This window comes from Engystomops pustulosus, chromosome 10, assembly GCF_040894005.1.
Source record: "Engystomops pustulosus chromosome 10, aEngPut4.maternal, whole genome shotgun sequence".
Classification (NCBI taxonomy): domain Eukaryota; kingdom Metazoa; phylum Chordata; class Amphibia; order Anura; family Leptodactylidae; genus Engystomops; species Engystomops pustulosus.
This window is the reverse complement of record NC_092420.1, coordinates 57,341,978-57,367,368: the sequence shown is the minus strand read 5'-3', so window position 1 is coordinate 57,367,368 and position 25,391 is coordinate 57,341,978. Positions and strand designations below refer to the sequence as shown.

Here is a 25,391-nt window from a genome sequence, read left to right as displayed (position 1 = left end):
CGTAAGGTATTTAATGTATGTATCCAACGCAGTTCTTTGATTTTAAGGATCTTTACTCTGTCACCACCCCTTCGCAATGGGGGTACATGGTCAATGAGTTGGAACCGGAGTTCCCTCTCGGTGTGTTTAGCGTCAAAAAAGTGCTTGGGAACAGGTAAATCGCGCCTGTTATTGCGTATGGTGTATCGGTGCTGGTTAAGTCGTGTCTTGAATTCAAGAGTCGTCTCGCCTATGTACAACAATCCACAAGGGCACGTGAGCATATATATGACAAAACTACTGTCACAATTAAGATAATGCTTAATGTGGTATTGTACATTATTGTGAGAAAAAGTACTGCCTTTATTCATTTGCTTGCAATTAATGCAATTCCTGCACGGAAACGAACCCTTGTTCAGTTGTCCAAAAATGGCTGTTTGTCTGTTGGGGCGCGATGTGCCTACATCTGCTCTTACTACACGGTCTCTGATGGATTGTGCTCTTCTGTATGAGAAGAGTGGGGGATTCCTGAACTCGGGGACCGAGGTCGGACTACCAGATAACTTAGACCAATGTCTACGTATGGTGTCACTGATGGAATTACTATATTCACTGTAAGTTGAGACAAATGGTATTCGGGCACTGTCTGGTTTTTTGTTAGTAGTGGACAGGGACATGGATCTGTCTACGCGGTCCACTTTTTGTAAATTTTTGTCAATGATACTGCGGGGGTAACCGCGTTGTATAAATTTGTTGGTCATGTTACAAAGATTTTTATTTGCTTTATGAGAGTCACTTGTGATGCGCTTTACGCGTAAAAACTGACTGAAGGGTAGAGATTTTACCATGGCTCGTGGATGATGGCTTTCGTACCTGAGCAGGGTGTTTCTGTCAGTGGGTTTTATGAAGATGTCAGTTTCAAGAGTGGAATGGCTAAGTGTTACCAACACGTCAAGAAATTGTATTTCAATCTTGGAGTGTACCAGAGTGAACTTAATCGACTCGTCTATGGTGTTTAAATATGTGTGGAACTCTAGAAGTTCAACCTCGCTGCCTGTCCAGAGGAGGAAGACGTCGTCTATGTACCTCCACCACCGCAGGCAATGCCTGAAGTGGGTGGAGGCATAGACGGCGTCTTCCTCCAGAACCTCCATGGTAATGTTGGCGTATGTGGGCGCCATATTGGCGCCCATTGCCACACCCATTAGTTGAATGAAAAAATCATCGATGAAGAGAAAGTAGTTATTTTTTAGGACTAACTCCAACAGATCAATTATGAACAGCTGTGTGGCTAATGTATATGCGCTGGTCGCTAACTTGCGTCTCACTGCGTTTAGACCCCTTTCGTGGTCAATTGAAGTGTATAACGAAACAACGTCAAAAGACGCCAAAAATGTAACATCTGTAATCAATTCGCCAAGATCCGAGATTTTATTAATAAAGTCTGTCGTGTCCTGTATGTATGAAGGGCCAGAGATGGAAAATTCACGTAACGCTTTGTCTAGAAAAGTTGCAATGTTGGAAAAGATGGACCCACTGCCAGATACTATAGGTCTCCCTGGAGGAGAGGTTAGATTCTTGTGTATCTTTGGTAATGTATATAGTACAGGCGTGGTGGGATGTTGTACCGTCAAAAATTTTTTTAGGTGAATGTCAATGATATTGTCAGATAAAGCTTTGTCTAAGATGGATTTAATTTTTTTAGTCAACATGAATTTAGGATCTGTGGTTACTCTAAGGTAAACGTTAGTATCTGAAAGCTGTCTACGTATTTCAGCTATATATGCACTTGTGTCCATGACGACGACCGCCCCGCCTTTGTCAGCAGGCTTGATGGTGAGGTCGCCGTCATGGACAAGTTCCTGCAATGCCAAAATTTCTGTATGTGTGAGATTGGGATGAGCCAACTCACTGTTCGTGCTAGACAATTGTAATTGGTGTATCTCATGCCTCACTGCAGAAGTGAACGCCTCAATGTGAGGTGCATCAACGTCTGGGGCGAAGCAACTGAGATTGCGCAATTGAAATTGTTTAAGACAAAGTTCAGGAGCATTTGTAACATCAGATATGGTAGGTACAACTGCATTATGAAAAAAATGTTTCAACTTGATGGATCTAAAGAAGCGTTGTAGGTCCATCTCAATTTGAAACCAGTCAGGTTTAGAAGCTATACAGAACGATAGACCCTTTGATAACACAGATGATTGTTTAACAGTTAGTGGTTTGGAGGAAATATTTACCACTAGGGGATCCTCTTTCTGAGAGCCATAGCTGGTAACATCTGTTTCTGTTTGGGTCTGGAACCGCTTCCTGGATCTGTGGTGTTTCCACCCGCCTCTCCTTGTCTTGGCCGGTCGTCTGATGGAATCATGGTTTGTACATCTAAAAAAACTTCGCCTGTATTGGAGGAAGAGGTATTACGTGCAGTGTCCCTTTTAGTGGATGTTTTCTTATTGTCGTAGTTCTGGTGTTGTGCCTTGCGTCTCTGGTTGTTCTTCTCATAAGATGATGGTTGGGAGCCTTGCCATCCATAGATTACACCAGACTTGTAGTCCTCGGTGTCCCGGTTCCACTTCTTGCGCTTAACGATCTCCTGTTCCTTTTTGAGGTTGGTGGACTTGGTAATGACAACATCGTTACATTTAGTGAAATCATCTTCAGAAAGCTGGGATTTAAGTGCAGCAGTTGTAATTAATAAACTGTTCTTTAAAGTGTCAATTTCTTTTTTAAGAAACTCCACATTGAGGAGTATCAAATCCATGGAGTATTTGTTGGAAATGTGAGCAAATTTGGCACAAAATTCCATGTCATGTGCAAAGAAAGATGGCGCTATTCTGGAACGCATTCCTCTAGGTATCATATGTGATCGAAAATATTCAGATAAGGTGGCTAAATGTAGTTGAAGAGTGACCAACCTTTTCGAGTCGTTTTCAAATTTGCGTTGAATCTCTGGTGTAGCTGGAGTAGTCAAAAATGCAGCATCAACGTCCAGGTCTTGTAGGATCCTTTCACTGTCTTCTGTAAGCAAAAACATGGGTGGGAGTATTCAATAAGATGTTATCCATGTCGTCTGTAAGGGTGGGGTGCACGCTCCAGCCAAAAAATACTTCAAGAAAATGAAAACAGCACACCAAAAAGTAAGCAGGTAGTGGTGGGTGCAGGCACACTGGGATCGGGCCACGGATCCTTTGTCAAGATATGATGAGAAAGTAGGCAGCACTCCAAAGATATCGTGCAAAAAAATAGTGTCCTTTATTCCATGTTTTTGAAAAAGTACAGCAAGAGCGACGTTTCGACTCACACAGAGTCTTTATCAAGCTGAATAACAAGAGTGAACATCACACATTTATACCAAACAAAAGTGATCACGTGACGTGGAAGTTCACACCCACATAATTAGCATGTTGCGTCATAAAATTCATAAAAACAATTGTATAGCAGAGTAAAATAGAGCATATCATAAAGAATGCAACAGTGGATAAAGTGCTAGTGCATATACAGTATATAAAGGAGTCTTTTGTGATTACCTGGTGCCTAGTGCATGTTAAAGTGTCCAGTGTGTTTAAAGTGTCGTGATTTTTTTAAAAAAGACAATACAAATATACATATGAGAATGACATGAGGGACAATTCTCACCGTCTCCTCCACATCCACGCTGTCAATTGTTTGATTCCATTCGTCCCAGCCTGGGTGTCCCCCTTTTCCTTCTCCCCTCTCTTACATTGCTTGTCATTCATATTGCCTCACACAAAGGCCAGCGTGAACATTATGGACATTGTTTTGCATATAACTGTTGGACATTATGGACATTGTTTTGCATATAACGGTTGGCACACTCAATATCCCTGATAAAGTCTGTATTAGACTTTAGGGAATAATTTTTCAATTGTTTCCCCATGTTTGGGGTTAATAGTTTCTCCGTTGCCCTCCTTGCATAGTCCAAATGCTTATTTAATTACCTCACGCTGTGCCAGCAACTATGTTGCATCATTGTCTCCTGCGTATTACTTTGCTGCCCAGGACTCATCAGGGAACACTAGACTGTTTACACAGTCTCCCTGACAACATGAGTTCCTCTGACATGCGCACTACGAGCGACACATTGTTTGTGCTCCATCGCTGCGTTCCAAGGTAACATACCCTGGCGCGTGACCTATCTTCTCAGGCTCGGGACACACATAAACTTGTCTTCAGCGTGTGGACTTGGCGGTGAGAACCTCATGTCATTCTCATATGTATATTTGTATTGTCTTTTTTAAAAAAATCACGACACTTTAAACACACTGGACACTTTAACATGCACTAGGCACCAGGTAATCACAAAAGACTCCTTTATATACTGTATATGCACTAGCACTTTATCCACTGTTGCATTCTTTATGATATGCTCTATTTTACTCTGCTATACAATTGTTTTTATGAATTTTATGACGCAACATGCTAATTATGTGGGTGTGAACTTCCACGTCACGTGATCACTTTTGTTTGGTATAAATGTGTGATGTTCACTCTTGTTATTCAGCTTGATAAAGACTCTGTGTGAGTCGAAACGTCGCTCTTGCTGTACTTTTTCAAAAACATGGAATAAAGGACACTATTTTTTTGCACGATATCTTTGGAGTGCTGCCTACTTTCTCATCATATCTTGACAAAGGATCCGTGGCCCGATCCCAGTGTGCCTGCACCCACCACTACCTGCTTACTTTTTGGTGTGCTGTTTTCATTTTCTTGAAGTATTTTTTGGCTGGAGCGTGCACCCCACCCTTACAGACGACATGGATAACATCTTATTGAATACTCCCACCCATGTTTTTGCTTACACAACAGAAGACAGTGAAAGGATCCTACAAGACCTGGACGTTGATGCTGCATTTTTGACTACTCCAGCTACACCAGAGATTCAACGCAAATTTGAAAACGACTCGAAAAGGTTGGTCACTCTTCAACTACATTTAGCCACCTTATCTGAATATTTTCGATCACATATGATACCTAGAGGAATGCGTTCCAGAATAGCGCCATCTTTCTTTGCACATGACATGGAATTTTGTGCCAAATTTGCTCACATTTCCAACAAATACTCCATGGATTTGATACTCCTCAATGTGGAGTTTCTTAAAAAAGAAATTGACACTTTAAAGAACAGTTTATTAATTACAACTGCTGCACTTAAATCCCAGCTTTCTGAAGATGATTTCACTAAATGTAACGATGTTGTCATTACCAAGTCCACCAACCTCAAAAAGGAACAGGAGATCGTTAAGCGCAAGAAGTGGAACCGGGACACCGAGGACTACAAGTCTGGTGTAATCTATGGATGGCAAGGCTCCCAACCATCATCTTATGAGAAGAACAACCAGAGACGCAAGGCACAACACCAGAACTACGACAATAAGAAAACATCCACTAAAAGGGACACTGCACGTAATACCTCTTCCTCCAATACAGGCGAAGTTTTTTTAGATGTACAAACCATGATTCCATCAGACGACCGGCCAAGACAAGGAGAGGCGGGTGGAAACACCACAGATCCAGGAAGCGGTTCCAGACCCAAACAGAAACAGATGTTACCAGCTATGGCTCTCAGAAAGAGGATCCCCTAGTGGTAAATATTTCCTCCAAACCACTAACTGTTAAACAATCATCTGTGTTATCAAAGGGTCTATCGTTCTGTATAGCTTCTAAACCTGACTGGTTTCAAATTGAGATGGACCTACAACGCTTCTTTAGATCCATCAAGTTGAAACATTTTTTTCATAATGCAGTTGTACCTACCATATCTGATGTTACAAATGCTCCTGAACTTTGTCTTAAACAATTTCAATTGCGCAATCTCAGTTGCTTCGCCCCAGACGTTGATGCACCTCACATTGAGGCGTTCACTTCTGCAGTGAGGCATGAGATACACCAATTACAATTGTCTAGCACGAACAGTGAGTTGGCTCATCCCAATCTCACACATACAGAAATTTTGGCATTGCAGGAACTTGTCCATGACGGCGACCTCACCATCAAGCCTGCTGACAAAGGCGGGGCGGTCGTCGTCATGGACACAAGTGCATATATAGCTGAAATACGTAGACAGCTTTCAGATACTAACGTTTACCTTAGAGTAACCACAGATCCTAAATTCATGTTGACTAAAAAAATTAAATCCATCTTAGACAAAGCTTTATCTGACAATATCATTGACATTCACCTAAAAAAATTTTTGACGGTACAACATCCCACCACGCCTGTACTATATACATTACCAAAGATACACAAAAATCTAACCTCTCCTCCAGGGAGACCTATAGTATCTGGCAGTGGGTCCATCTTTTCCAACATTGCAACTTTTCTAGACAAAGCGTTACGTGAATTTTCCATCTCTGGCCCTTCATACATACAGGACACGACAGACTTTATTAATAAAATCTCGGATCTTGGCGAATTGATTACAGATGTTACATTTTTGGCGTCTTTTGACGTTGTTTCGTTATACACTTCAATTGACCACGAAAGGGGTCTAAACGCAGTGAGACGCAAGTTAGCGACCAGCGCATATACATTAGCCACACAGCTGTTCATAATTGATCTGTTGGAGTTAGTCCTAAAAAATAACTACTTTCTCTTCATCGATGATTTTTTCATTCAACTAATGGGTGTGGCAATGGGCGCCAATATGGCGCCCACATACGCCAACATTACCATGGAGGTTCTGGAGGAAGACGCCGTCTATGCCTCCACCCACTTCAGGCATTGCCTGCGGTGGTGGAGGTACATAGACGACGTCTTCCTCCTCTGGACAGGCAGCGAGGTTGAACTTCTAGAGTTCCACACATATTTAAACACCATAGACGAGTCGATTAAGTTCACTCTGGTACACTCCAAGATTGAAATACAATTTCTTGACGTGTTGGTAACACTTAGCCATTCCACTCTTGAAACTGACATCTTCATAAAACCCACTGACAGAAACACCCTGCTCAGGTACGAAAGCCATCATCCACGAGCCATGGTAAAATCTCTACCCTTCAGTCAGTTTTTACGCGTAAAGCGCATCACAAGTGACTCTCATAAAGCAAATAAAAATCTTTGTAACATGACCAACAAATTTATACAACGCGGTTACCCCCGCAGTATCATTGACAAAAATTTACAAAAAGTGGACCGCGTAGACAGATCCATGTCCCTGTCCACTACTAACAAAAAACCAGACAGTGCCCGAATACCATTTGTCTCAACTTACAGTGAATATAGTAATTCCATCAGTGACACCATACGTAGACATTGGTCTAAGTTATCTGGTAGTCCGACCTCGGTCCCCGAGTTCAGGAATCCCCCACTCTTCTCATACAGAAGAGCACAATCCATCAGAGACCGTGTAGTAAGAGCAGATGTAGGCACATCGCGCCCCAACAGACAAACAGCCATTTTTGGACAACTGAACAAGGGTTCGTTTCCGTGCAGGAATTGCATTAATTGCAAGCAAATGAATAAAGGCAGTACTTTTTCTCACAATAATGTACAATACCACATTAAGCATTATCTTAATTGTGACAGTAGTTTTGTCATATATATGCTCACGTGCCCTTGTGGATTGTTGTACATAGGCGAGACGACTCTTGAATTCAAGACACGACTTAACCAGCACCGATACACCATACGCAATAACAGGCGCGATTTACCTGTTCCCAAGCACTTTTTTGACGCTAAACACACCGAGAGGGAACTCCGGTTCCAACTCATTGACCATGTACCCCCATTGCGAAGGGGTGGTGACAGAGTAAAGATCCTTAAAATCAAAGAACTGCGTTGGATACATACATTAAATACCTTACGTCCGCATGGATTGAACGTGGACTTCAAATTAAGTGTAGTCTAATGTCAGTATTCATTGTCCTATTTTTGTTTGTATTTTTCACGGTCCTCTCTGTGTGTATTGTAAGTTTGCAGTAACAAGAACCCACCAACATAATTCAGACATTATTTTTTTATGTATGCATAATGAATGTTTTTGTCATTACAGACTACATGAACAAAACAGAGAGTCACCGAGGGACAATTCTCACCGTCTCCTCCACATCCACGCTGTCAATTGTTTGATTCCATTCGTCCCAGCCTGGGTGTCCCCCTTTTCCTTCTCCCCTCTCTTACATTGCTTGTCATTCATATTGCCTCACACAAAGGCCAGCGTGAACATTATGGACATTGTTTTGCATATAACTGTTGGACATTATGGACATTGTTTTGCATATAACGGTTGGCACACTCAATATCCCTGATAAAGTCTGTATTAGACTTTAGGGAATAATTTTTCAATTGTTTCCCCATGTTTGGGGTTAATAGTTTCTCCGTTGCCCTCCTTGCATAGTCCAAATGCTTATTTAATTACCTCACGCTGTGCCAGCAACTATGTTGCATCATTGTCTCCTGCGTATTACTTTGCTGCCCAGGACTCATCAGGGAACACTAGACTGTTTACACAGTCTCCCTGACAACATGAGTTCCTCTGACATGCGCACTACGAGCGACACATTGTTTGCGCTCCATCGCTGCGTTCCAGGGTAACATACCCTGGCGCGTGACCTATCTTCTCAGGCTCGGGACACACATAAACTTGTCTTCAGCGTGTGGACTTGGCGGTGAGAACCTCATGTCATTCTCATATGTATATTTGTATTGTCTTTTTTAAAAAAATCACGACACTTTAAACACACTGGACACTTTAACATGCACTAGGCACCAGGTAATCACAAAAGACTCCTTTATATACTGTATATGCACTAGCACTTTATCCACTGTTGCATTCTTTATGATATGCTCTATTTTACTCTGCTATACAATTGTTTTTATGAATTTTATGACGCAACATGCTAATTATGTGGGTGTGAACTTCCACGTCACGTGATCACTTTTGTTTGGTATAAATGTGTGATGTTCACTCTTGTTATTCAGCTTGATAAAGACTCTGTGTGAGTCGAAACGTCGCTCTTGCTGTACTTTTTCAAAAACATGGAATAAAGGACACTATTTTTTTGCACGATATCTTTGGAGTGCTGCCTACTTTCTCATCATATCTATCTATCTATCTATCTATCTATCTATCTGTATTGATCTCATAACTATCTACCTTCACATAAGTATAATATACTGTATCAATAGATAGACCAAGCTAATGGAGGAATGTTCTATAAACACACAATGCCCTACAATCTTTTACTTTTCTATATATGGGCATTTTTACATTTCCCACATCCAGTATAATATAATAATCAGAGAACTGTACCTTTTGATGTCCCTGTGTAATAATGTGGATGTATCAGTACAGGTTTAAACAATATGTGACCCCCTACCCCTGGCAGGATAGAGCTGTTCTCATGCAATTTTTCCATCTCATTTTTTTAATTCACCAGGAGGTTCTGCTGAGTTTAAGAATCTGCAATATCCAATTTCCAGCCTCGTTTCCTGCAAAATCTAATATTGCCAATCGCTAAACTGCTTCAGCATCATCCTGCCTGCTCCCTCTACCTACCCACAGACGAGATTCATTAAATTAATTGAGATGATGAATGATTGTATAGCGCCCTGACTGTTCTTAGCTTTGTGCCTTGGAAAACAAAAGCAAAGGCTGGAATACAAGCACAACCACACTTCTCTTACATCTCGTAGCAGAATATTACACTATTTAGTCTAGAAATATCTCACAATTAGCATTTACTATTTGTTCAAAGGTGTTTTTTTTAACCTTTATTCATATTTAACTTAATTTTGTACTGATATTGTTGTATTCTATTCACCTAACTGCCTGGGTGGAGTTAGGACTTTGTCGTGCTTACATTTTTTACTATATCATCCAACCATTAATTGGGATCCCATGTACCTTACTACTGTACCTTATTCCTACTGCAGGTCCATGTGTGATACCAATATTATTTGTGGCCTTTTCTGGATGCATTTGTGTGTGGGGGGGGTAGTTGCGCTGCATAGGGAGCTGTGCGACTGCGTTGCATACTTAGGTAGGAAAAACACTGAGCCTTTGCGCCTGTTTTCTGTCGGACTTTGCACTAGAAAGAATGTGCAAACTGCTTGCATATGTATTTAGAAGTGTCCGCGGCATATTTGTGTCATGGCTGCACTGTGCCTGCCCCACCACAAATTCTTTTGTACCGACTCGACAGAATTGTTTCGCACGTTCTACGTTAAAGGTGCACCAAAAAAAATGCTCCACACTTCTAGAGCAGAGCAGTGCAGGAGCATGCCCTTCAGGTTTATTAGCATAATTTAAAAGTTGATTTTAGAAGGAAGGGGGCCTTGGATAGCAAATCTATGAGTAATTGCCCCTGGTCGCTTGATTTTGTTGGTAAAACGCAAAAGGACCGTCAAACACGCGAGAAGTGGTTGAGGTCAATGTCCAATTATACAATATCGAATACAATATAAGGTCAAAGATGTATCAGATACAATTTAACAACATGGGGGTATATCCAAGGATCCCATCAACATCAATATAGCCTGTAATGTTTGTATTGTCAATTCAATATAGTATATAATGGTCATTAAAGGAAATCTACTGTGTGAATTGTACTTACTAAAGCAGTTTTACTAGCATATTCCGCTTCCCACCCTGATGCTGGATCTGTAGTGGAAATTCTCTTAAAGGGTCTCCTTTTTGTTAAAAAACAAGTTTAATAAATATGCAAATGAACTGCAAGTGCTCTGGGGAGAATAACCTAGACCCTCTGGCTCCCGGTAGCACAATTATTTGTCCCCTGGAGAACTGATTACACGCCCCATATCTCCAGAATTTCGTATTTTCTCTGAAGCCTATGTCACAGGCCTATAGCAGATTTTTGCATGGGATTTTGGATATACATATTTGTACACAGGCGTTTATACAATTACACACACTTATATACACTCATTTATGTACTTATACATACATTCATACACCAATACCAACAGTTGGAGTAACTATTTTTGTGACAATATTTGGAGAAATTTTTATTAATATAATTTCCCTTACTTCTAAGTAGTACGTACAATACATTTCTCCATGTACAGGATGCCACTTATACAATCACAGTACCTACAAGCTATAGGAATTGGCTTATCTGAGCTACTAATGCAATTTCATTCAACAAAGATTAGAAATATTGGATGAAAACTGTTGTTACCATAGTTTTCATTGAGTTAGGCGAAACCAACTGGGTCTACCTCGAGTCGAGTAGATTCCAGTTAGTAATTCACCAGCTGTTAGGGAAGCTCTGCTTGACTAAATGTTATAACTGTATAAATTATAGAATCAAGTTGTAATCAAATACACATTTCATATAAGAACATGAAACCACATTCAGGTAATGCCATGGTCAGTGCTGGCCTACAATATATAAGACTGTGTAAGATGGATACAGCCACTGCGCACATATCACTAATACAAAGCCCTGAACCCGCACATTGGGGGCCCTAAAAGAGATTATCAGCTGTACACTTACTGTTCAGCATAATTTACCTGCAATACAATTATTTATGTACCTACTGGCAGTACACAGACTCCAGATTATTGTACTATCAAGGCATGGTTTTAATTTACATAATAAAATTTTTATGCTACAATAATCCTAATGAAGATACAAATATTCGAAGATTTTAGATGGCCTGATGTATAGTATATATAATTTATAACAACATTTAATCACTGGCAGGTGAAAAGAAAAACCTTGATGAAATTCATCAAAACTAGTGAAGTCTTTACTATGTGTAGTTTGCCTGTGGAGTGGGGAGAGTGCGGCAGATTCATCAAAACCAGTGCTTGGTCTTCATTAATCTGGTGCCCCTGCACTGCTCAGAGAGTGTGTGTCAGGGTTCTGTGGACCCTCTGGCCCACCACGGAAGATAGTGCTAGCTGACACCTGGGACCGGAGTCTAAGTGGCACCTGGTCTTCACCAGAGCCCACCACAAAGTGGGATGGTCTTGCTGTGGCGGGGTGCCACCAGGTCATTCCACAGGTGTGACTAGCCCGCGGTGGCAGCCAAGGTAGGAACGCATATTGCAGACAAGGCTTACCGGTAACACCCGCGATCGTCGCCATTGTAGCCTCAGTTCTTCCAAAGACCCAAGGCTACTTCGAGTTAACCCATGCATTACAGTGTGCTATCATACTGTAGTATGGCAGTATATGATAGGATCGTACAGACACCCTAGGGTTTAAGTACCCTAGGGAGTCTAAAAAATAGTAAAAATAAAAAAAGTAAAAAAAAAATTATAATAAAAAAACCTAAAAACTCAAATCACCCCCCCCTTTCCCTAGAACTGATATAAATACAAATAAACAGTAAAAAACATAAACACATTAGGTATTGCCGCGTATGAAAATGCCCAATCTATCAAAATATAATAACATTTTTTCACTGCGTTTAACCCTGTAACGGAAAATCGCGGCCAAAGTCAAAAATGGCACTTTTTATTGCCATTTAAAAAAAATGTTAAATTCTATAAAAAGTGATCAAAAGGTCAAACAGTCCTAAAAAAAGATAACATTGTAAACATCATCAAAATCCACATGAATATGGCACACATGCATTTTTTACCAATTTCACTGCATTTGGAATTTTTTTCCCGCTTCCCAGTACACGGCATGGAATATTAAATACCAACATTTTGAAGTGTAAATTGTTACACAGAAAATAAGCCATCACACAGCTCTGTACATGAACTCTCACCCCATGAGGTTACCCTTTAAATGATGATATCACGGGTTTCAAAGATAGGAAGATAGTGGCACTTCTATCTTAAATTTGGGTTCAGGTTTTGCTCCCTGTCAAATTGAAATAATAGTTCAGGATTGGTTTCTTAAAGGCTTTTAAGGATTTGCTATGAGCATTTTAGTGCACAGTACCAGAGGATACCTTTAGAGGTTTTGTAAGACAGTGCTGTGGCGGTATGGTAGGGATGTTCAGAGTAGATGCTCCGTAGGCCACTGTGTACATCTCTAGTTGATATATTTAAACCTATTAAGACTTAACTATAGGCAGCATTTGATGAGGTTTCAAGTTTAGATGGTTTTATTATTTAGTTTGTGTCCTTCCTTGCATTAATACTTTCTACTTCCGTGAATCGGAAATGTCAGACAATGTATTCTTGAAGCTCAAGTAGTTTTTTTGTTAACAGTAATCTTTGTTTTTCTAGTGAAGATCAAAAATGCACACTTCAAGATTATACTTTTCAAGGAAGACGGGAATCTGGGTAAATAATTCCTTTTAATTAAAGGAAATGTTTGCTTATACTGTATTGAGAAAATCCGATGAGTTTGTTTGCCGTCCCTTCGTTACTCTGTGTTGCTCCTGTTAATTAAACAAACGAGTCTCATCATTATTCTTTGGAGATGCTGTTAATCTGTGAGGATAACGCAAGCTGTCTTTATGCCAATGTTGAATTTATTGCTTTGGGAAGCCTGGAAGCAGAGCTGTACTTGGACATTAAGACTCTAGGATGCTATGTCTATTATGATGAGAAGCATACAGAGATCACAATGTTTGTTCTGCAATTGGTATGGAATCACATGGCTTCCTGGGAGATAAGGAAATGTGTACTTTACTTTGATATCAGTTGGTGGGTTTTTATAGCTGCAGTAAATTGTATTTGTTTAGTATGCAATTCACATAAATTATATATGATCTTGTATGTATTAAAACCAGGTAACTTGAAGATTTTAAGAACTGCCTAAGATTTGCCTGGAAAATTGAATAGCTACTGGCTATCGTAGGTTTGCCATGTTTGAACAATTTTCATAGTAGAACCACTTGCCATTTGCCTGAGTGGAAAATAGCATTTCACCCCCAACTTTTTGTTATGATTGATAATCCAAAATAATTTAAAAAAAAATATGGGACCCTGGAGTGTTGACACTGACAAGGAGTTAGAGACATGCGCTCAGAGCCCTGTTCACTTGTCTAACAATACTCCAACACTCCCAATCACTTTGTCCCTGGTTTTCCTGCTTACCCCTCCTCTTGCCCTTTGGCTTTCAAACTCTGTACCCTAAGTTGTGTGCCAAACATTTGGTTGTAAGGAATGTTTCCAAGACTAAAAGAAGAACGAGCTTACCAATGATGATATTACCAGCTGAAATTGGTGTTTGAACAGGTCTCTAGACATAGATAAGAATCCAAAAAAGGAAAAAGACATATTGCATTGGAGTGAAAATATTCTTCTGAGAAGGTCTGTAGAAAGGAAAGGTTGCAAGTAGGTGTTTCTTGTAGAGGAGGAGGTCTGATGAAGACTTTGTTCTGGTCTAGAAACGTGTAGTCTTTTAAAATTATTTTTATGAAAGAGCATCCTTTGATTCCTAGTGACACATCTGTAGGCACTCTGTAATGTAACCTTTCCTCTAAAACAACAATGCGTTTATTTTATTGGGGTCTAATAAAACATCTACTAATGGGGAACACAATAAACATCTAACCCAAGGTATGCTTCAGCTTTAACACAAAACTACCAGACATTATTTTCGCTCTACTGGTTGGATTTAATACGTTACTGGCTTAACCCTGCTATGTTGATAAATTGTCTTCTATACCAGTGCAGAGTGTACCTATATCTATGTCACAATTAAATCTTACTGATTGATTGGCCGCCACATATGGTCCATCTGCTGTTTGCGACATGTATACTACTTTATGGTCATGCCTGTGCTTACCCACTTCTTTAGAAAAAAATAAATCTAACATCTTGTAAAAAGTTTCTTAAATATTATTTGTATGACTCTTAGGCTGACAACAAAAGTTTATTATTATGTTTATTATGTTTTTCAATATTATTCTAACAATAAAACCTCTTTTCCTTTTCTGATTTACCTTCTCAGATTTAATACCTCTCCAAGTACCACTTGTGTATTCTTTGTTCATTTCTGACAAAGCGCTCTTGTTCATCAAAATAACATCACATTTACTGTATCAATGCAACTGGCAACTTAACAATCTTCCTGCTGACTCATATTCTCAGAAATCTGGCCTCACTTACAAATGAGAGCAGCATACTTTCTTAAACCTTATTGAAAATAAAGCCAATGAAATATTAACTACATTTTAGTGCTGAGCATATTTTAACAATCTTTTAGTAATGTCGCTAATGGGAATGATAACCATGAAAAATATGATGTATGCCTAGTACATGCAGGGCATAAACAGCAGCTAGCAAATCTATAAAAGTGCAAGTGATCAGAAAAAAATATAGTGTCTTTGGAATGTGCTGAAATATAGTGTGCTAGATATTGGAAAAAAAGGCCCTTTGGAAGGAAATCAACCACTCGAAAAACAAAAAAGCCCCTTAAAATACTTACCTCCAATCCTCTTGATCTTTATCCCGCGCTGTCCATTGCGAGTTTTGACATGTTGGGATCACTTAGAAAAGAAAGTTATAATAAGCAGCATGAAGCACAGAGACGAGATGTACGATACTCTGGGCTGCAAATTATGCACTTTCCCCCATCTCCCTCTCACATGCCTCTCGTGTGACTTCACCTCACTCTCCCATGCTCCCAGTATGGTAGAGGGAGGTGCCACGACTTGTATAATTAGCAATCCGGAGTGCCGGACATCTCGTCCCCACACTCTGTGCTGCTAATTCTAACTTCTTTTCTGAATGATCTCGACGTGTCAAGACTAGTGACAGGCAGTGCTGGGATCAAGATGAAGAGGAGCAGGTGTGAGTATTTTTAGTATTTTTTTCAGTGGTTTCTTTCAGGGGTGACACTTGTGGTACTGGTGGTAATGCAACTGCCATGGCTGAACATGCAGTGTCAAAGGGAGTTTATTGGATCAGGTTATTGATTAGTATTCTTACAGCCAAAATTATCAAAAAATGTTTTTTGACTCTTGGCTGAGCTCTCACCATACACAGTGGATGACAGCTGTATAGCACAGCTGACACTAACTGCCAGTTAAGCCTGTTAAATGTTGCAGCTGAACCTAACAGTGCGTGATGTCATTGGAGGGTAGAGCTGCAGCCTAACGTATCATAGAGACTCATAGGCCTCCCATGGATACTGACCTTTAATAGCAGGCTTTTAGAGATTAGCAGCAAAATTGCAATATACTGCAGTACAGTTTTATTGCAGCATATTTTATGAGCCATCAGACCCTCCAGGGTTAAAGTACCATAAGGGGTCTGAAATAATAGTAAAAAAATAATAAAATAAAAATAAGTATTTTGTTTTTTAAAGTAAAAGTTCACCACTGAATCCCTAGAACACATCTAAAAATAAATAAACAGCAAAAATCATAAACATGTTTGGTATCGACTAGATATGAGCAAGTATACTCGTCCGAGCTTGATGCTCGTTCGAGTATTAAGGTACTCGAAACGGCTCGTTGCTCGGACGAGTATTTCCCCTGCTCGAGATCGAGCATTTAATTAAAAAAACACAGTGAAGAATAGAATAAAAACAGTGAACACAGGATCATTTAAGTGAAAAAGACAGTGAAGAACACAGTGAAGAATAGATTACAGATGTTCGGCACATCTGCTTACTTGTCGGAAGATACGCGCAGAACGGCAGCAGGGAGACATCAAGCAGCAGGGAGACATCAAGCAGCAGGGAGACATCAAGCAGCACGGGGAGACATCGGGCAGCACGGGGGAGACATCGGGCAGCGGGGAGACATCGGGCAGCACGGGGGAGACATCGGGCAGCACGGGGGAGACATCGGGCAGCGCGGGGAGACATCGGGCAGCAGGGAGACATCAAGCAGCACGGGGAGACATCGGGCAGCACGGGGGAGACATCGGGCAGCGGGGAGACATCGGGCAGCACGGGGGAGACATCGGGCAGCGGGGAGACATCGGGCAGCACGGGGAGACATCGGGCAGCACGGGGGAGACATTGGGCAGCACGGGGGAGACATCGGGCAGCGCAGGGAGACATCGGGCAGCACGGGGGAGACATCGGGCAGCGCGGGGAGACATCTGGCAGCACGGGGGAGACATCGGGCAGCACGGGGGAGACATCGGGCAGCGCGGGGAGACATCGGGCAGCACGGGGGAGACATCGGGCAGCGCGGGGAGGCATCGGGCAGCACGGGGAGACATCGGGCAGCACGGGGAGACATCGGGCAGCACGGGGAGACTTCAGTGGAAGAAGAGGAGCGGATCCCGGGACAGCATATCACCCCGACAAGTAAGCAGATGTGCCGAACATCTGTAATCTATTCTTCACTGTGTTTTTCACTGCGTTTTTCACTTAAATGATCCTGTGGTCACTGTTTTCATTCTATTCTTCACTGTTCTTCACATCTGTTAACTTGTCGGGAGATAATATACGCGCAGAACAGTGAAGAATAGATTGCAGATGTTTGCATACATCTGCTAACTTATCAGAAGACATTCTTTTTCAATTAAATAACACATTTTATTCCCGAACCATGGTCCCTTTGAAAAATGCTCGGGTCTCCCATTGACTTCAATGGGGCTTGTTATTCGAGACGAGCACTCGAGCATCTGGAAAAGTTTGTCTCGAATAACGAGTACCCGAGCATTTTAGTGCTCGCTCATCTCTAGTATCGACACATCCCAAAATGCCAATTCTATCAAAATAAGAAAAGATTATTACATGCCCAGAAATAATGCCCAGATCTGTACACTAAAGTATGAAAAAGTTATTGGCCTCATTTTGGAAATTTTGTTTGTAAAAAAGATTTTATTTCTTTTAAATCTATTTTAAAAATAATAAAACCTTTATAAATTTGGTATCATGGTGATTGTAATAACCCAAAGAACAAAGAGGAGGTGTCATTTAGAGTACAGAAAGAAAGCTGTAAAGAAAATGCTAAAAATTAGGGGTTTTTTTTGCCAATTTCAACTCACTTAAAATTTTTTCCAGCTTTCCAGTATATTGCATGGAATATTAAATGGTACCACTAAAAAAGTTAAATTTGTCCTGCATATAACAAGCCCTTACATGTAATGGAAAGAGGAAAGTAAAAACAGAAGCGCATTACCAAAATAACTAGAGGATTGACAGTCATTATATATTTTCGGTACCACATTCTAATACAAATTTAGAAAAAAAAACTGTGCAAGTTTCTATTGGTACATTTTTTTTACTTCTCAATTGCTTTATCTGTTGGAGCAATAAAAATGTATGTGAAAAAAACCTGTAAGATGAAATCAGTTAGCCATTGATTATAGATGCTTCGTTTAGTCTCCTTGTCACATAGCAATTTGGACAATTCTGAGTTTTAAAAGAGTAGTTTGGGTAAAGTATTTTTTTGTTCCAGCATAACTATGGGCCTAGTAGTTTACTAAAGTCCATAAAGGCATGCTTGGATGAATTTGGAAAAAAAGACTGTCTGTTTGACCCTTTACATTCTGCGGTTGAGCATGGCTGCAACATTTATTGGGCTACTCACCTCTCCCCCTCACAAACCACGACCTCTCTGCTTGTTTTGTCGAGTGCCTATTGTCTCCATTGCAACCCTGGGCTCCGATGCAGAACCTAGTAGTTCCAGCGTCAGCCAATGCATCCTATAGGCCGACTGATCTAATACATTCCCAGATATCAATAAGACAGTGTATTCATTTGAACAAGTGATCAGATAATTGCTTATTCAGGTTCCAGACTGGGACGAAAAAATGTGTTAACAAAAAAAAGCACAATAAAAGTCCACTAAATGTGATGTATTTTATAAAACACCCAAACCACATAAAAAGTATAAATCACTACACAAATTACACATATTAGAAATTTCCTTAAAAAATAAAAACCACAGCAGAAAAATTATGAGTTTTAATCAACCAACTTAACAAAAAGCACTAGAAAACATGATCAAAAAGTCTCATTTATATTATCATGATACCGATAAAAAGTACAACTTGGCCCATAAAAATAAAGCTAAATGAGTTTTTATTTTGTAGAACTAGTTAAATGTTAAAAAAATCTATATAAATAGGATAAAATATTAATATTTTGTCAACGTAAAGCAGACATATGGTTAAGGTTAGCTAGTAACCAATTTGGGTGGTCAGACTAACTGTAAGATTAGCATAAAATTTAGAAATCTGAAAATCACAAATTGCAAAAGTTTTCACCAAATTTACATCGGGGCCACCGGAGGGTGAGTATATACGTTTTTTTTTTTTTGTTAGTGCTGGGCAGGCTGTATACTACTGGGGGCAGGCTGGGCTGGCTGTATACTACTGGGGGCAGGCTGGCTATATACTGGGAGGCTGTGACCAATGCATTTCCCACCCTCGGCTTATACTCGAGTCAATAGGTTTTCCCAGTTTTTGGTGGTAAAATTAGGGGTCTCGGCTTATACTCGAGTATATACGGTAGTCGCAAAACTGACACAAAAATGTGTGACAAAATGAAAAGGCTCAAAAACAACAAAAAAAAAAAACAAGTGATACATCCGGCCCTATATATACAAATACCCAATTCTGTTGTTGATCCAGATTTCAAATGCAGCAAATTTTGGATATTCTTGCTATGGATTTCTTAAAGCTATTTAAGCTGCAGGTATGCTGAGTGGAGTTTGTTGAACCAATTTTACCTAAACTATACTGGATTGTAAATATTTCATGGTCATGCTTTCATGTGGATTCTAAAATTTTTCAGTAAATATTCAATGAAGAAGCATGATGGGGAAATTCAAAAAGTGGCATAAAGGCTATCCTCCCTATAGGTACTGTGGGGGGGATTTATCATATGCTTGTGGGTGGTGCAATCGCTTCCCCCTGCATGTACTCGATTTATCAGGAGACTGATATTTCTAGTGTCCCGCAGGAAGTGGGACATTTGTACTAAGCCAGTTTCTGCCTGGCATAGTACAGGCAGTCATCAGGTTATGTACAGGATAGATTCTTTAGGTTTGTACTTATATTGGATTTGAATGTACATCAGAACTCGTATTTATTATAATTGTAGCTCCAGACAATTTATTTTTTTTGTCCCTGTGAAAACTGGATTTTCAAAACAAAGATTATAAATAAAGCTTTATCACAGACACCTTACAGCTGAACATTGCTGCCTGGGACTAAAGTAACATCCAGAGAGCTTTACTAAAGGGTAGCAGTGGGCAGAGATGTCCATCTGCAACTAGGGGTCATCTGTAAGTCGGGTGTCCTTAAACCACTGATGCAGACACATAACTTGTTAAATCCCTAAACTGAGTGGTGTTGCTAAAAAAATAATTATAAAATTCAGGACCTTGGGAAAGCTGGGTGGCGTACATAAAAGAGCTTCCTGAATTGTAAAGACAGCACAAATCAACCCTGAGCTGAATGACACACAGCAGCTGGGGGATCGTGCAGTGATTGTTTACTGTCAGGGACAACACAGTGATGACTATTCTGGACTTACGCTGGGTGAGACAAGGCTGGTGCAGCACATAATTTGGGAGAAGAGAGCAATGGGGAAGCCACAGGAGCAACAGAGCCATCTCAAGGTATGTTTGGTTCATAATGCATAAAAGTAAACAGTAGATTTTCTTTAAGTAGGGGACCATCTGTATTTTGCTATAGCCTGGGTTAGTTTGTGATGAAGGCTACCGCTGGTGCGCATGCGCTGGGCAGGAATGACCCACACTGGCCTATACCTTTCATCCCTCTCCATGCCCACTTGGTGTGGAGATAGTATAAGGGGGATGTAGGTGCAATTCCTGGCCATGCACTAGAAATTGTGACTATTTCAGGGTGACTGTTTCAAGCTCTGGTGAATCCCCCTACTATCCATAGGCTGGATTATAGTTCTATGCCGACATAGTGTAGGAAGATGACCTTAAATGAAATATTTCCTAACATGTCTTTCCTGGTTACAGTCACGGTATACACTACACCCTATATAGTCTCTGAGGGCAGAAAGAGTTTACCTTCCTGACAAACCATCAGCATGTTTTGGGAAGATGTAATGTTATAAGGTAGGATAAACATAATTTATTCATTTGTTCAATATACATCAGTGGCTGTCATACCTTTTTTAGGATGCATTTCACTCAATTGTCTGCATAGTGTTTCCATGTCATGTCAAGGTGAGTATAGTTATAGCGCTGACTGCAACATTGTGACAAACATGTAAAATGTGATTATCAGAGCAGAGGAATACATGCGCTGTATCACCTGTCTGGCTTTGCATGGCTATGGAGTGTCAGTTTGGTCGTGAAGCTGTTAAACTACAAGGTCAATGTTATGACCTTGAAAGTTAAGTGGAAAAGACACCCCCAATATCTCCTTGAAACATTCTCCCAATCACTTTTTGTAAAAGGAATTAAATTTTCATGAGATTTCGAGTACCCAACGAACTTCTCCAGGAAAGTACAAACTGCATCTGACGTTGCTCTGCTGCGCTGAGTGACACATCCGTTTGGAAAGCTGCTTTTTTTCTTTTTCTTCAAGGTGATTGATGTAATTTTCTATTAGACTGACCTTTGCTGGAAATGTTTTGACTGTAATGATTTCCTGTCCACTTTACTCAGCAGTCAGAGACCAGCTCCAGCTAACAGATGTTACATTGCCCAGGAGAAGTGGGCTGTGAAGGAGAGAGGAGGGACACGTGGATTGTTGTGGCATAGACTGCTCAGGATTTCCCATAGATAAAACATAGTACTGGAGTTTATCTACAGAACAGAAGCCGTGTCTTCCTTTCACAAAGTAACGTACACTATGATTCTGCTCCAGTATATTTAAAGAGGTTAAAAGATCGGAATGTTTTTTGTGGGGATGGTTCTTGCATTCTAGAAGGAAGGTATGAGATACACAACTAATACAATGGTCTTAAGTAGATCAAAGGAATTACACAAAGATTACTTTTTTTGTACAATTTTTAATGGTTTCTGCAGAGTTCTCTGAAAGGATAGAGTACCATCAAAGCCATCAAGCATGACTAACCAGAGACACTTACCCATAGATCCAGGCACTGAAAGTGGAAATCTTCTTTTATTTGTTATCCATGGCCTCTTTTCATTGTAAACCAACTTTTTAATTATACTTATTAACCTGAAGGGCTCTGAAGGGCATTACCAGAGACCCTCCATGCTCTGGCTTCACAGGCTGTTACACTGTGCAGGAGCATGTCTCCCTCTCCCCCCTCCTCCCTTGGCACTCCCCCTCCCTCTACCTGCTGATATCTTACACAAAGAGTAGGGCGGTAGTGTCCATGGTTTATACACAGTCTAAATTGTAACATCCAGCTCACCTGGGAGTGCACAATCTTGAAGCTGGGATGCAGACAACACAGATACATGCAAACGTTTTCAAAAGAAGGATCAGCAACTTCACCTTAGATGAATACAAATTTCTTTGTTCAGCTTCTTTTTTATAATGGCATGACCAACAGCAGGATAAAGCAGCCTGTTCCAGCATGGAAAATTATCAAAAGGAGAAAATAAAATTACTTCCCGTTTATCTGCCTGCAAATATCCAAACTGGACTGTTAGAAAAGCAGAGGACACAAGTGACACTCGGGATCGTAAAAACTTATAACAGGCAAATTCTAATATGAATACTGCAAATAAAGACAAAAATAACTTTAATTGTTCCATTTTTGTCACTACTTACAGTGCTGAATTTTGCAAAATTCGTAACATTATATCCAAATATTTACCCATTCTACAAGAATATAATAAACTAAAATGTATATTTACCTCTGGCTGTAGATTTTCCACAAAAAGAGCACCAACATTGAACACTTAGTTATCTCCCAGCCAGAATAGAAAACAACTAAATGCAAATATGTGGTTAAATGTGACTGTTTTTTTCAGATGTGGCAAGACAGTGGGTTTTGTATCCATTTACAAACTAAATCCGCAATGTAACATCTGCGATACAAGATAAAGTGTTTCCTATAAAATCTTTCATTAATTGTAACTCGTGCAATATTTGTTAGGATTGGGTACACAAAAGACAGGGGATAGTGTGCCCTGAGCTTGCCCCAGCCTCTGTCCCTTCCTATAGCCCCCCCACGCTAAACCGTGGGGCGACTACTTGAAGACTCGGAATACGCTGGTTTAAGTGGGGGAAGGGAAATACAAACAGACAGACAAACATAAAACACAAAAGAATCGTAAACTAGCCGGAGTCACAACGGGAGGGTACGTCAATAGCAAAGTCAGTAAGCAAATAGTCAATGTCAAAAACTAGCCGAGGTAACAACAATACAGATACAGAGCAATACAACCTAGTGCAGCAAGCGAGTGGAGAAAGAGATTTCAAACACTGGCACAGGTGACTAGTGAAGCTGCAATTTATGCAGCCAGAACTCTACCTCCAGAACCTGATAGGAGCTGGACAGCATCTGGGAATTAACCCCTCACGGTGCAGAACAACAGGCATCAAGCAGAGGTTCAAGTCCCAGCCACTCCTAGACAGCGCGAGATCTTAGCAGCCGCTGCCCAGGACGAGAGGTGGAGTTTGCGCGGACACGCGCCGGGGTTCGGAGAACGCTGCTGGCACCACCAGAAGTCCCAGCATTCTCCCTAGCGAACCTGACAGTACCCCCCCCCTGACGGGGGGCCTTCGGACCCCTAGATCTTAAAGATGGCTTCTGAGGGTAGGTCTGATGAAACAACCTGAGTAACCGTGGAGCATGAACATCTCTAGCCGGAACCCAAGACCTATCCTCAGGACCAAAACCTTTCCAATGGACCAGGTACTGCAGGGAGTTACCTACCCATCTGGAATTCACAATTTTTTCTACCTCAAATTCCAGATTCCCCTCCACAATAGATGGAGAAGGAGGGTCAGAAAGAGGCAAAACAGGCTCAACATAGCGCTTCAGAAGACTCTTATGGAAGGTGTTATGGACCCGCCACCCTGCTGGAAGTGTAATCTTGAAGGATACCGGGTTAACAATATGCGTAACAACAAACGGACCCACAAACCTGGGCGCAAACTTCAAAGAGGGGACCTTCAATTTAAGGTTTTTCGTGGATAACCACACTTTATCCCCCACCACAAACGTATCGGAGTTAGTGCGCCTTCTTTCAGTTTGTTGGACCATAGAATTTTGTGCCCTCTGAATATTCCCCCGAACCTGTGACCAGAGTGAGCGCAACTTGGATGTAATAGCTTCCGCTCGAGGAATATTAGAGACAGGCACAGATGAAAAAGAGAAACGAGGATGAAAACCATAATTGCAGAAAAACAGAGATACCTGTGTGGAAGAACTACTGTGGTTATTAATAGCAAATTCTGCCAACGGAAGGAATTTCACCCACTGGTCCTGACTGTCCGAGACAAAGAGTCGCAGATATTGAATCATCTCCTGATTCATCCTCTCGGACTGACCATTAGACTCAGGGTGAAACGCCGACGAGAACGATAAATTAACTTCCAGTCTAGAACAAAATGCTCGCCAAAATTTGGAAACAAATTGTACGCCCCTATCTGACACAATATCATCTGGTATACCATGGAGGCGTACAATATTCTGTATAAACAATTCAGCTAATTCTTCAGCTGAAGGTAACTTTTTTAATGGAACAAAGTGTCCCATTTTAGAGAAACGGTCCACTACTTCCCAAACCACTGTACAGCCTTGAGACGCTGGCAGATCAGTGACAAAGTCCATAGACACTTTAGACCACGGCCTGGTGGGAACTGAAAGCGGAAGAAGAGGCCCCTCAGGACGTCTCCTGGGAGTCTTTCCTCGCGCACAGACCTGACAGGCTTGGACAAATGCGTGCACATCCTTAGTCATGTGAGGCCACCAGTAACTTCTCTTCAAGAGATCCAAGGTGCTCCGCATTCCCGGATGACCTGCCAACACCGAGCAATGCGTCTCTTCCAACACTCTCAAACGACAAGAAAGAGGAACAAATAATTTGCCTTCCGGAAGGTCTTTAGGTGCAGATCTTTGTCCTGCTAAAATTTGAGAGGAGAGGTGGGAGGAGACAGCTGCCAGCACGACCCCTGGAGACAAAATATTACTGTCAGTAGCCTCTGGAAGCTACGGGACAAGGCATCAGCCTTCACATTTTTTGACCCAGGTCGGTAGGTGACCACAAAATTGAAGCGAGAGAAAAACAAGGCCCACCTAGCCTGACGTGAGTTCAAGCGTTTAGCAGTATCCAAATATACTAAGTTCTTATGATCCGTGAGCACAGTGATCGGATGAAGAGCTCCCTCCAAAAAGTGTCGCCAGACTTCAAATGCCCACTTAATGGCAAGGAGCTCTCGATTACCAATATCATAATTCCTCTCACAAGAGGAAAACTTTCTAGAGAAATATGCACAGGGCCTAAGTCTGGTGAGAGTGGAGGACCCCTGAGACAACACTGCACCAACTCCTACCTCGGAGGCATCCACCTCCACAACAAACGGTAGAGAGAGGTCAGGTTGAACCAAGACTGGGGCTGACGAGAATGCCGCTTTTAAAGTTTCAAACGCTGAGCAAGCGGCAGGGGACCAATTGTTCGGATCAGCACCCTTACGGGTT

At 41.1% G+C, this 25,391-nt stretch overlaps 1 long non-coding RNA gene across 1 annotated transcript in view; it reads left to right on the top strand.

The window, feature by feature from the left end:
• The first annotated feature begins 8,445 nt into the window (after window positions 1-8,445).
• LOC140104227 (uncharacterized) overlaps window positions 8,446-25,391 on the top strand; it is a 36,741-nt gene continuing 19,795 nt past the window's right edge. The window contains exon 1 of the long non-coding RNA XR_011850277.1: window positions 8,446-8,606. This is a non-coding gene — a long non-coding RNA (uncharacterized lncRNA). The remainder of the gene's footprint in view (window positions 8,607-25,391) is intronic.